The following is a 12,926-nucleotide window of genomic DNA, read 5'->3' as shown; positions in this document are numbered from 1 at the left end:
AGTGTTATTGTACCTACTAAAGAAATAAAACTCATTATCAAAGGTAAAGATATGAAAAGAGGAAGAAGTCGAGCTAGAAGAAAAATTCCCGCAGCAACCATAGTTGCTGCGTGTATAAGAGCCGAAATAGGAGTGGGCCCTTCCATAGCATCGGGTAACCATACGTGAAGAGGGAATTGTGCGGATTTCGCAACTGCACCAAGGAATAATAAAAAAGCACACAAAGTAGTAAGTAAAGAGTTAATTCCATTATTAGGAATCCAGTTATTAGCTATTTTGAACAAATCCCTAAACTCTAAACTACCTGTTATCCAAAAAAAACCTAAAATTCCTAATAATAGACCAAAATCCCCTACACGATTAGTTACAAAAGCTTTTTGACAAGCACTCGCTGCGATTGGTCGTGTAAACCAAAAGCCTATCAATAAATAAGAACACATTCCCACGAGTTCCCAAAAAAAAAAAATTTGTATCAAATTGGAGCTAGTAACCAATCCCAACATGGAAGTATTGAAAAAACTTATATAAACAAAAAATCTCAAATATCCTTCATCGTGAGACATATAACCATCACTATAAATAAGAACCAGGATTCCTACAGTAGTAATTAGTATTAACATAATAGAAGTAAGTGGGTCAATCAAGTATCCAAATTCTAAAGAAAAATCATTATTGACGGTCCAAGACCATAGATATTGATAGATCGAACTTCCATTTATTTGTTGAATAGACAGTTGAACTGAGAATACCATAGCTATACTTAAGAGTAAAACACTAGGAAAAGCCCATATGCGACGAAGATTTTTTGTTGCTGTCGGAATAAGAATAAGGCCAAATCCCATTGACATAATAACTGGAAGTGGGAGAAGAGGGATTACCCATGCATATTGATATGTATGTTCCATAAGAAAAGAAATTGCAATTTTTACTTCAATTTTTACTTCAATTTTTCTATAAAATTGTTTCCGATTCACCAAACCAATTCTTATCTCTTTCTGAAAGAATAAATAAAAAGAATAAGAAAAAATACTGAAATTCTTAATTTTTCCAAAATTTATCTCATTGAAATAATTAAAAATTAAGAATGGGTTTAGTTGGTTAAATTAAAAAAGTTAATAAAATAACTAGGTAACGAAGTTATTTTATTAACTAAATAAAGATATTTATAAAAATAAAAAAAAAAAAGTGGAATCATTTTACTTTCTATTCATAATTCATTTTTATATTTCTTTAAAACAAAGATGAAACAGCTCTCTTGTTCCATAATTAACTGATTGAGTGAATTCCAATGAAAACCTATGTTTATAAGAAATTATCGAATAGTCCTTACTTCATATAGAACTAAAATTCTAATGACTATAAATTACCTAAGTTTTAGAATGTCTTGTTTAAGAGACTCAGTATTTTTTGTTTTGATTGGAATTCCTTTCCTTTATGGAATACCATTCTGAACTTAATTAACTATTTTCATTTTCCCTTCTTTTTATCCCCCCGTCTTATCTTATATGGGGGATAGGCTTCCATACCATATATCTATATATGGAGTATACTTGATATATAAATAGATATAAATAGATTTAAATGAGAAACCCTTCTATATATTCTATATTATTAAAAAAAAAGTATAAAATATATAAAGAAAAAATGTTAAAAAATTCTTGTTGTCTTATCCGCATTAGACAAAATGAAGTAAAAAATAATTCAAAATTTAAGTATCTTTCAGTATCTAAGTATAAATACTAATAAAAAGAAGAAAGAAGGATTGATTTGCAGCAATAGATGTCTTTCACATACAACTAGAAAAAAGTAATTTCCTTTTTGAATGGCAGTTCCAAAAAAACGTACTTCAATGTCAAAAAAGCGTATTCGTAAAAATATTTGGAAGAAAAAGACTTATTTTTCCATAGTACAATCTTATTCTTTAGTAAAATCAAGATCATTTTCGAGCGGTAATGAGCATCCAAAACCAAAGGGTTTTTCTGGGCAACAAACAAATAATAAGATTTTGGAATAATATGAATTGACTTATCAAAAAAGAATTCCAATTATTTAATAATTTGGATTCTTCTTTGAATGTACTTTTATGTGTCGAATTACTCGGTACAATATTCTTAGAACAAAAAACCCCTCTTATCTTATATATACAAGAAAAAAAAAGTTTTGTTTGGTATACTGTGTGCTAAGTATTCTTTTCCTATCAATGAACTTTTCATAATTTTCCTAATAGAATCCTCATATTCTATTAGGAAAATTATGAAAAGTGGAGTATTCTTACAATAGGACTTACAACTTCCACCTATCTTCTCCAAAATCATAAGGTTAGTAAATCTTATTAATAAGAGCATAAAGACTTTCATTCTAGAAATTTTTAAAAAATCCAAAAAGCCTTTTCTATTTATCCATTTTATTTTAATTTCATCATTAAATAGAAACCCTTTTGGATTTTTTTCATTGTATTGAAAGAATTTTCAAAATGTAAAGGGGAAATTAATTAGAAAAAATTAGTTCTATAATTGCAAGTTAGAAAAAAGAAGTTCCAACTCTTTCAAGCAGTGTTTGTGTTTCTATTGGGCAAAGCAAGAGTTTATTGTAAAAAAAAAAAATGGAAACGATACTACCAAACGAAGTCTATTTTAATGAAAACTCTAATGTTCCTAAATTTTATGGACTTTCCCAATATCGACGATTCCCAAGATAATAGCTATTATTCTTTTAAGTTACCTATTATTTGAAGTTAGCCGCCATGGTGAAATTGGTAGACACGCTGCTCTTAGGAAGCAGTGCTCAAGCATCTCGGTTCGAATCCGAGTGGCGGCATTCTTGAAAAAGAATACAATAGATTAGAAATCAATTCGAAATTTACAATTTTGTAATGGGACCTTCCCCTTATGCTATTTGCAACTTTAGAACATATACTAACTCATATCTCTTTCTCAACGATTTCAATTGTGATTACGATTCATTTTATAACCTTATTAGTTCGTGAACTTGGAGGATTACGCGATTCGTCAGAAAAAGGAATGATAGTTACTTTTTTCTCTATAACAGGATTCTTAGTTTCTCGTTGGGCTTCCTCGGGACATTTTCCATTAAGTAATTTATATGAGTCATTGATCTTCCTTTCATGGGCCCTGTATATTCTTCATACCATTCCTAAAATACAGAACTCTAAAAATGATTTAAGCACAATAACTACGCCAAGTACTATTTTAACGCAAGGCTTTGCCACATCGGGTCTTTTAACTGAAATGCATCAATCCACGATACTAGTACCTGCTCTACAATCTCAGTGGTTAATGATGCATGTCAGTATGATGTTATTAAGCTATGCAACTCTTTTGTGCGGATCCTTATTATCTGCCGCTATTCTAATCATTAGATTTCGAAATAATTTCCATTTCTTTTCTAAAAAGAAAAAAAATGTTTTAAATAAAACATTTTTCTTTAGTGATATTAAATATTTTTATGCAAAAAGAAGTGCTTTAAAAAGAACCTCTGTCCCTTCATTTCCAAATTATTACAAATATCAATTAACGGAGCGTTTGGATTCTTGGAGTTATCGTGTCATTAGCCTAGGATTTACCCTTTTAACCGTAGGTATTCTTTGTGGAGCAGTATGGGCTAATGAGGCCTGGGGATCCTATTGGAATTGGGATCCTAAGGAAACTTGGGCATTTATTACTTGGACCATATTCGCAATTTATTTACATAGTAGAACAAATCCAAATTGGAAGGGTACGAATTCTGCACTTATAGCTTTGATAGGATTTCTTATAATTTGGATTTGTTATTTTGGTATAAATCTATTAGGAATAGGCTTACATAGTTATGGTTCGTTTACATTAACACCTAAATGATTACATAAAATAAAACCTTCATGAAATGAAGGTTTTTACTTTTATGTTTTATTTGAGAACCCCTTGAACGCCTTATCAAAGGGTTCTCAAAAATTCGAGATAGATCTAATTATACTTTTTTACTTATTTCTGCATTATATACTTTTTTACTTATTTCTGCATTAATAGAGCAGACGAGTAAAAAAAAGCAAACCTATTTAGGATAATAATTGGATAAGAGAGCCTCTACCCTGTCAACGGATAGGGAGAGAACAAAATCTGGATAAATACCAATTCCTATTACTGGTAAAAAGATACAGATTAAAATAAAGAGTTCTCGTGGTCCAGAATCCACAAAATTTGCGTTTGGAACATTAAATAGCTTGTATCCATAGAACATCTGGCGTAACATAGATAATAAATAAATAGGAGTTAATATCATTCCAATTGCCATTACAAAAGTAATTAGTGTTTTTGGCATTAACAGAAATTTTGGACTAGTAATTAGTCCAAAAAATACTACTAATTCTGCGACAAAACCACTCATTCCTGGTAAGGCAAGAGAAGCCATTGAAAAGCTACTAAACATGGTAAAAATTTTAGGCATTGGGATAGATATTCCCCCCAGTTCTTCGAGATAAACAAGACGCATTCTATCAGAAGCGGTTCCTGCCAAGAAAAAAAGTGTAGCACCAATAAATCCATGGGATAATATTTGTAAAATAGCTCCATTGAGTCCAATGTTGGTTATGGAACCAATTCCTATAATTATGAAACCCATGTGAGATACAGAGGAATAAGCTATTCTTTTTTTGAAATTTCGTTGACCAAGAGAAGTTGAAGCTGCATAGATTATTTGGATCGCTCCTATTATTACTAACCAGGGCGAAAATAGATAATGAGCATGAGGTAACAATTCCATGTTGATCCGAATCAATCCATATGCTCCCATCTTTAATAATATTCCCGCTAAAAGCATACATGTACTATAATGTGCTTCCCCATGGGTATCTGGTAACCACGTATGTAGGGGTATAATCGGCAATTTGACAGCATAAGCAATAAGGAAGCCAAAATATAAAAGTATTTCCAAGGTTGCAGGGTATGATTGATTAATTAATCTTTCCAAATCTAATCCTGGTTCGTTGGAACCATATAAGCCCATACCCAGAACTCCGATTAAGAAAAAAATGGAACCGCCTGCAGTATACAAAATAAACTTTGTAGCTGAATATAGACGCCTCTTCCCCCCCCACATGGATAAAAGTAAGTAAACAGGAATTAATTCTAACTCCCACATGATAAAAAAAAGTAAAAGGTCTCGCGAAGAAAATAATCCTATTTGACCACTATACATTGCGAGCATCAGGAAATAGAATAATCGCGAATTCCGTGTAATTGGCCAAGCTGCTAAAGTAGCTAAAGTAGTGATAAATCCTGTCAATAAAATAGATCCTAATGAAAGTCCATCGATTCCCAATCTCCAGTGGAAATCGAAGACATCTATCCATTTATAATCCTCCTTTAATTGGATTAAGGGATCCTCCAGTTGGAAATGATAACAGAACGCATAAGTCATTAGAAGGAATTCTAATAAACAAATAGATATAGTATACCACCTAACGACTTTGTTTCCCTTATGAGGTAAAAAGAAAATTAATGAACCTGCAAATATCGGCAAAACAACAAGTATTGTTAACCAAGGAAAATAACTCATGATAAAGTGATAAAGACAAGATACGTTTTGACCAGAAAAGCCCGTGCTCGATTATTTCGAGCACAGGCTTCTTCGGTAAAGAGGAATCAGACGATTCGAGTGAAGTTTTTTGTAACGTATCAATAAGATAGAGCCATGCTACGTGTTGTTTCAGGCCCTAAATAAACGCGGACACTTAAAAAATCTGTCGGGCAGGCAGATTCACATCTCTTACAACCCACACAATCTTCGGTTCTCGGCGCGGAAGCAATTTGCTTGGCTTTACATCCATCCCAGGGTATCATTTCTAATACATCTGTTGGACAAGCTCGTACACATTGAGTGCATCCTATACATGTATCGTAAATTTTTACGGAATGTGACATTGGATCTATAAATTTTTCTTTTCAACATAAAATTTTTCGATCTGGTAAAAATGAAATTAGTACTATAATGAGTCATATGTATTGTAGACACCAGACGAAGCAATGGTTTATCCAAACTTCAAAAAAAAAAATCTATTTTTTAATCTGTTTGTGAGAAAGCGTGAAGAGAGCCAAGAGACTTTAATTTTGGATTTCAACAATAAATAAGAAATAAGAAAGAATTTTACGAATTGTACAGACGAATTCGAATTAGCCAATAAATTGGCTATCGTCTTTTCAATATAAATTATTGCAATATTCAAATTGCAATATCAATGAATTACAAATACAAAAATTCATTTAAGTGAAAAAGAATACTATGCAATAATCTACTAAAAAAAATGGATATTCTCAAATAATACTAAGAAAATAGTATTGATTTCTATTTATTTTAATATGTGCGCCTTTGTTTAGAGGATTCTATGTCTAATTATTCAAAAGTCTAATTATTCAATAAATTAGATTGATTGATACGAGTGGATTTCCTATTACGATGGATGGAAGAAAGAATGGATAGTCCAATAGCGGCTTCAGCAGCTGCAAGGGCTATAACAAAAATTGCGAAAATATCTCCTTTTAATTGGCGACTATCAAATAGATCAGAAAATGTTACGAGATTTAGATTAATTGAATTCAGTATAAGTTCAAGACATATTAGAGCTCTAACCATGTTTCGGCTTGTGATCAATCCATAGATACCAATCGAAAATAAATAGACACTCAAAAAAAGTACATGCTCAAACATCATTAACTAACTCCTTATCAATCTCGATTCATTTCAATATGAGGGCAAGAATTGAACCGATTCAATTAATTACAATAGAACAATTACACAACAAAAGAAAAAAAAAAAAAAAAAAAAGGAGGTATTTGTTGGCAGTAGATGGATTTTACTAAATCAAAATTGTGATTCTTTAGTTATTTATTTTAGATTTGCAATTCTTATAATTTGTACTTTTTCTAAGTTTTCTTATTGCCGAGCCATAGTAATTGCACCTATTAAAGAAACTAGAAGAATTATGGAAATGAGTTCAAACGGAAGATAAAAATCGGTTGCTAAATGAATTCCAATTTGTTGAACATTATTTATGAGACCCTGTTCTACTATTTGGTTTGATCTTGTAGTCCAAAGAATTCCATACCACGACGTATCTGGGATAGTAGTCATTAGTGAAAAAACAATAGTTATACAAACGAGTGAAGTGAACCCATCTCCAATAGTCCAATAATTCTTATCTTTAGACCATTCTGAGCCATTTACGAACATTACAGCGAATATGATCAAGACATTTATGGCTCCCACATAAATAAGAAGTTGTGCGACAGCTACAAAGTAGGAATTTAATAAAAAATAGAATAAGGATATACAAACAAGAACTAATCCCAGCGAAAAGGCAGAATAAATGGGGTTGGTAAGTAATACTACTCCTAGACCCCCTAGTAGAAGAACAAATCCCCCAAATAGCATAAGAATCTCATGTATTGGTCCAGGTAAATCCATTATGGATAAAAAGAAATTAATAGTATAAAATTTTTCATGAACTGACTAAAACTAAAGGATTCAAGGAAGGAAAAAAGGATTAGGGTATTTTTTTGTGTATAAACTTATAGTTATAAATTATATTATATCACGAAAATCTAGTCTGATTTAAAATAAGAAATAATTTCCAATAAGCAGTAGTTTTTCGTTTTTCTTTATAGTTTAATTTTAAAGTTTAATAAAGAATTATTAGATTTTTATAAGAAAGACAAAATCAAAGTTTAGTAATCAGTAATCGTTCTTGAATTCGAAGATTTTTCTTTGTTTATTTTACTTTCAGACGAATTCCTAATTGTTTGAATTGTGTAATCTCCCATTATGGAGATTGGTAACCGACTTAAAGCAATTTGATTGTAATTCAATTCATGACGATCATAGGTAGAAAGTTCATATTCTTCAGTCATTGATAAACAGCTTGTTGGACAGTACTCAACACAATTGCCACAAAATATACAAACTCCGAAATCAATACTATAATTAAGCAATTGTTTTCTTTTAATATCCTTTTCAAATCTCCAATCCACAACGGGTAAATCTATCGGACATACGCGAACACATACTTCACAAGCAATACATTTATCAAATTCAAAGTGGATTCGCCCTCGGAAACGCTCTGGTGTAATTGATTTTTCATAAGGGTAGTGAATCGTTATAGGTAAACGATTTGTGTGGGATAAGGTAGTTATGAAACTTTGACCTATGTACCTTGTAGCACGTATTGTTTGTTGACCATAACTCATGAACCCAGTTACCATAGGGAACATATTCATTCTAAATATCTATGAAAAAGATATGTTTCTTTCTCTTGTTTGAGAGAGCTTTTGTGTTGAAAATATTCTTACTATTATTGTATTATCTTATTTATAGTGAAACAAGTTGAGAAGAGGTTGTTAATAAGAGATTGCCCAGGGAAATAGGTAAAAGAAATTTCCATCCAAGATTTAATAACTGATCCATTCTCATCCTCGGTAAAGTCCATCTTATTGTGATAGAAATGAAGAGAAATAAATAAGCTTTAGTTAATGTAATAAATATACCCATTGTCATTTCCAAAATTCCAACTGCTTTATTCATTTGGAAAAAATCAAAAAAGGATATATAGGGAATAGATAAATTCCACCCGCCCAAGTAGAGAACTGTTACAAATAAAGAAGAAACTAATAAATTTAGGTAAGAAACAAGATAAAATAAACCATATTTGATACCGGAATATTCAGTTTGGTAACCTGCTACTAATTCTTCCTCCGCTTCTGGTAAATCAAAGGGTAATCTTTCACATTCTGCCAAAGAAGAAATTAAAAAAACCAGAAAACCTATAGGCTGACGCCAAATATTCCATCCAAAAAAACCGTATTTTGACTGTGCTTCAACTATATCAACTGTACTTGAACTGTTAGATAATCATAGTCGGTGATAACATCACAGTTCCCACCGCTATTTCAAAACCGTACATGAAACCTTAGCTTCATACGGCTTCTCTATGATCAGAAAAAGGAAAGGACTGTTTTGTTCCTAGCCCCGGGGGCGTAGATAGAATTAGATAAAATAAAATAGATTTGAAAGTCCTAAATTAGACCAAAGGAATTCCGTCTGCTAGAATAAGAAAAAGCGCTTCCGAATTGATCTCATCCTTTATAATATAATGAAAATTTTTCTTTGTTCAGTAATAACTTAATCTTGGAATAAAACACTTGTTACTTGTTATAGGAATTCAATTAATAAATGGAAAGAGTTGGGTATTAGTTCATGAGCAATTCTGCATGAATATGGATAGAGGAAGGAAATAATGAAAATTTTTTCTAGTGCACTCCATATCTTTTTTACTATTCTTCTTTCCCCAGGGAGGGGGTATTTAAAAAGAAAAAATGGATAAAGGGTTAATTCGTTCTTGATAGCCATTTCCTTAACAAGTGAATGGGAACATACTCTGGATCGGAATCCGAAGAAAGTACTACTTGATAATTTCTACAAATTGCAAGTCCTTATTATGATTCCTTTTATGGGCAAAAATCTCTAATGTTTTAGATTTTCCATTACTAATCCTTTATGTACTTTAGTGTTCCTAACCCTTCACTAACTTTTGGTGGATTCTTCTTATGGATTATTAAGTTATAGTAATAACTAGGAGTATTCTAGTAATGGAATTCCATATCGTGAATCCTTTATTCTTGGCCGCTTCAAGATATGATGACTAATTAAAAAATATCAACCTTGGGATAAAGAGTTTACACTGCTTATGTTTACTTCCACTTTTTTCTTGTACGTAGGAAATGAGATTTTTTCTTTTTACTACAAATTTATAAGCTGTTTTGTTTCACTCATATAGCTATCTAGTTTAACTTACCAACCCAAATACTAAATAAGAAAAGGAATATAAATAGTTAATGGATTTTATAGGAAAAAGATCTATTTTAACGAATCACACGTAGAGATATTGCTAGCACACAAAAAGTTAATGGTATTTCATAACTAATGGATTGAGCAGCAGCTCGTAGACCGCCTGAAAAAGAATATTTATTATTTGAGCTATATCCTGCCATAAGAAGACCAATAGGAGCTATACTTGAAATGGCAATCCATAAAAAAACACCAATACTAAGATCGGCTAAAACAAAATGATATCCCAAAGGGATAACTAAAAAACTTAATAAAACTGATATGACTGCTATAGAGGGTCCAATGCTAAATAAAGAAATATCTCCTCGGGATGGCAGAATATCTTCTTTAAAAAGTAGCTTAGTCCCATCTGCTATAGCTTGAAGCAGGCCCAGGGGGCCAGCATATTCAGGACCAATACGTTGTTGTATCGACGCAGATATTTCTCTTTCTAACCACACAATTACGAGTACCTCTATTGTTATTCCCAAAAGGAGGGTCAAAATGGGTAGAATCGATATCAGTCCATAGACTTCTTTTAATAATTCCAATTTCGAAAAAGAATTGATAGTTTCTACCTCTACCCTATCTATTATCATTTCAACGATCAACTTCCCCCATAATGATATCTATACTACCTAATATCGTCATGATATCAGCCAATTTCATTTTTTTAACTAGCTGAGGAAGAATTTGCAAATTAATAAACCCGGGTGGACGGATTTTCCATCTCCAGGGGAAAAGGCTATCATCTCCTACTAGATAAATCCCTAATTCACCTTTTGGGGCTTCTACTCTTACATAAAGCTCTTGTCTTGACAATTCAAAATTGGGCGAAGGTTTTTTACCAAGAAATTTATACTCAAAATCATTCCATTCAGAATTATTTTCTTTCTTAAAGCGTCGGACTTCTAAATTTTCATAAGGTCCTCCAGGAATTTTTTCTACAGCTTGTTGAATTATTTTGATGGATTCCCTCATTTCACCAATTCGTACTAAATAGCGAGCTAACGAATCCCCTTCTTTTTGCCATTGGACTTTCCAATCAAATTGGTTGTAAGACTCATAAGGATCTACTTTACGAAGATCCCATTGTATTCCAGAAGCTCGTAACATCGGTCCCGATAAGCCCCAATTTACTGCTTCTTCTCCGCTAATAAAACCTACTCCTTCAACTCGCTCTAAAAAAATTGGATTCTGTGTAATAAGTTGTTGATATTCAACAACTCCGCGTAAAAAATAATCACAGAAATCTAAACATTTATCGATCCATCCATAAGGTAGATCGGCGGCTACTCCTCCGATGCGAAAGTAATTGTGCATCATTCGCATACCTGTAGCAGCTTCAAATAGATCATATATTAATTCTCTCTCTCTAAAAATATAGAAAAAAGGAGTCTGTGCGCCGAGATCCGCCATAAAAGGTCCAAGCCATAGCAAGTGAGAAGCTATCCGGCTTAATTCTAACATAATTACCCTAATATAGCTGGCTCTTTGTGGTATTTGAATATTCTCCAAGAATTCTGGTGCATTTACTGTTATTGCTTCTGTAAACATAGTAGCTAAATAATCCCACCTTGTTACATAAGGTAAGTATTGTATAATAGTTCGGTTTTCCGCGATTTTTTCCATTCCTCTGTGTAAATACCCTAATATGGGTTCACAATCAATAACATCCTCACCATCGAGAGTAACGATCAGTCGAAGAACACCATGCATTGATGGGTGTTGAGGGCCCATATTGACTATCATGAGATCTTTTCTTGTAAGCGGTAGACTCATATCCTTTCTTCCTTAATTCATTATTCCATGAAAATGGATTATTCCATGAATTCCTCAAAGCGAGGCTCATCAAAATGAAAAATCTAAGACTACTATAAGACTACTAAAAAAATAATAAAACAAGAAAAAAATTTGAACGATTAAATTACTGCTCCCGAATATTCAACTGACCGATTAATTTCTTATAACGTACTCTATTTTTCTTTGCCAAATAAGCCAGCAAACGTCGACGTTTTCCCAAAAGTCTTCGTAGACCTCTTTCCGATGAAAAATCTTTTTTGTGTAATTCCAAATGTGAAGCAAGTCTCCGTATCTTATTGGTGAAACTGAATACTTGAAATTCAACAGAACCCCTGTTTTCTTCTTTTTCTTCTTTAACCATAAATCCAAAAATTTTTCTACCTCCTTTCTTTTTCATGTATTTTTCTGATCAGGAAAAATACAAAATTATGTCAGTTATTTTGAAGTTATTCTAATCTCGTACACACACAAATTTGCAATTATTCATCTACTACTGGAATTTGGATTTATTTTATCGATGCAAATTGGATTTGGATAGAAGGGTACATTCTTTCTAATATTTTAGATAGAAGAAATGTTTCTTCTATCTAAAATATTAGAAAGAATTTTGCTGATTTATTTATTGCTATATGCAATTTATGGAATTGATACACCATTTAATTGATATCATTTAGCAAAATGAAACACAGCATATGCATCCATCTTTTGGCTCGAGAATTTCACGGGATAGAGATATGGTATAAGAAATAGACTATTAAGTAACTCTAAATGAATTGTGGATACATCTGTATCCTTAACATACTGAAACGATTGTCATTATTCGTATCAAACCAATAGCGATTCATACAAGCTAAATCTTCTAATCAATGGTGGGCCAATAATGAATTTTTTTGCATATGTATTAAGACGCTTGGCCTGATTTCGAAATTGTCCAGAGTTTTATATGTTGTTTTCATTGCAAAATGATGGGTCTCCTTCCATAACTTTCCAATTACGAGTACGAGAATTGAAAGACATGAAAATTCTCAATTCTCTACGGCGTCTAGTAGATAGAAACAAGAAAATCAGAAGAATCTTTCTCTCTATTCACTATCATTCCGCGTCTTCGACTTCTATTAGTTTCTTTTCTTCTTTAATGCAATAGCTATAGTTTGATATAAGAATCCATTTCTCAAAGTAATGGAAACCATTCTCTTATAGGAAATGGTTCGAAAATCGCTATTCCACCTTTTAGGTATCGTGAAAAGTGA

This window comes from Triticum urartu, unplaced genomic scaffold (assembly GCF_056163025.1).
Source record: "Triticum urartu cultivar PI428250 unplaced genomic scaffold, HENAU_Tu73 scaffold1, whole genome shotgun sequence".
Classification (NCBI taxonomy): domain Eukaryota; kingdom Viridiplantae; phylum Streptophyta; class Magnoliopsida; order Poales; family Poaceae; genus Triticum; species Triticum urartu.
Note: the sequence above shows the minus strand (reverse complement) of the source record.